Source organism: Chiloscyllium plagiosum, chromosome 22 (assembly GCF_004010195.1).
Source record: "Chiloscyllium plagiosum isolate BGI_BamShark_2017 chromosome 22, ASM401019v2, whole genome shotgun sequence".
NCBI classification, from domain to species: domain Eukaryota; kingdom Metazoa; phylum Chordata; class Chondrichthyes; order Orectolobiformes; family Hemiscylliidae; genus Chiloscyllium; species Chiloscyllium plagiosum.
The window spans coordinates 440,332-442,246 of NC_057731.1; positions in this window are offsets into that span (position 1 = coordinate 440,332).

Sequence of the window (1,915 nt, forward strand, 5' to 3'; positions counted from 1 at the left end):
CAGTGCTTGGAGCCTCCTGTAAAGCGCTTCTGTGGTGTTTCCTCCGGCATTTATAGTGGCCTGTCCCTGCCGCTTCCGGTTGTCAGTTTCAGCTGTCCACTGTAGTGGCCGGTATATTGGGTCCAGGTCTATGTGTTTGTTGATGGAGTTTGTGGAGAGTGCCATGCTTCTAGGAATTCCCTGGCTGTTCTTTGTTTCGCTTGCCCTATAATGGTAGTGTTGTCCCAGTCGAAGTGTGCTGTTATAAGTCCCAGTGGTCGCAGTAGTCTGGCTGTCATTTCAGAGATGTTCTTGATGTATAGTATTGTGGCTAGTCCTTTGGGTTGCGGCATGTCCTCGTCCCGTTGAATTTCCCTTAGGCATCTGTTGATGAAATTGCGAGGATATCCGTTTTTGGCGAATACCTTGTATAGGTGTTCCTCTTCCTCTTTTTGCAGTTCTGGTGTGCTGCAGTGTGTTGTGACCCTTTTGAATAGTGTCTTGATGCAACTTCGTTTGTGTGTATTGGGGTGGTTGCTTTCATAGTTCAGGACTTGGCTGTGTGTGTGGCTTTCCTGTGTACCTTTGTGGTGAATTCTCCGTTTGGTGTTCTCTGTCCCCTCACGTCTAGGAATGGGAGTTGGTTATCCTTTTCTTCCTCTCTCGTGAATCGAATTCCTTTGAGTGTGGAGTTGATTATCCGGTGTGTTTTCTCTATTTCCGTGTTTTTAATGATTACAAAGGAGGCTCCCAAGCACTGAGGATGTCACCTAGACAGGGGACGAAACGTTTGCAACAAAAACTTCCAGCTTGGCGTACAGAACCACAGCAACGAGCACCCGACCTACAAATCTTCTCACAAACTTTGAACACTGGTTATGTTACAAGTGGAGCAGCTAAATGCAGTGATAGTCACCACATATAAGAAGGATCTGATCATGCTGAGAGGATGCAAAGGAAATTAACTAGGATGCTGCCCAGAGAGTCTGAGCTATGAGGAAACATTCAAGGCTGACAGAGGATAATTGACAGGGGTGTATAGGATTATGAGCAAATGGTCAGGGTGGGTAAGAACGTTTAAGCACCACTCACTTGTGATACAATAGTATTATGGGCTAAAAATTGATATTATTCTGGTCAGATCTTTATTGTCTTTTGGACATGATGGGCTAAATAGCCTTCTTCTGTGCTGTAAACATTTTTGAATCTGAAACTTTAACCATTCAAAAACTGGAATTGTCCAAAAACCAGGGGTCTCTCTTTTGGGCACTGCTCTGGAACAGAGTAAGGATGGGAATGATAGATTGTGTTTGAGACCACAGAAAGATAGCAGAAGAATGGGCCAATTAGGTTGCTACAGAGAGCCAGCATGGCAACAATGGGCCAATCAGCCTCCTGTAATGCTGCTCTCACTGTGCAGGTTCCATAAGACTATAACTCCATTCAACCCCTCACAGCTGATCCAGTAAACCTCACATTCATTTTTCTGCATTTTCCACTGTAAACCCTTGATTCCTCCTCCGATCAACAACCTCTGGTCCTGGACTCTTTCATTAGTGGAAACATCCTCTCAGCATTTACCCTTATGAATCCAACATGTTTCAATGACCTCACCTCCCATTCTTCTAAACTCCAGTGAGTTGTCTTAACCTGTTATAGCCTTTGCTCACATGTCAATCCCTCCATATCAGGAATCATCCTACTGAAACTGTAATGTAATGAAATATTTTTCCCTCAATACAGGGACCAAAACTGCCCATAGTTCTCCAGATGAGGTCCTACTGGCATCTTGTACTATTTCAGTAAAACTTTCGATTCTTAAAACTCCACCCCCCTTGAAATAAGGGCCAGCATTCTATTAGTCTTCCTGATTACCTGCTGCACCTGTGTGCTAGTGTTTTGTGTTTGTGCACCCAAGTCCCTTTGTGTTACAGCT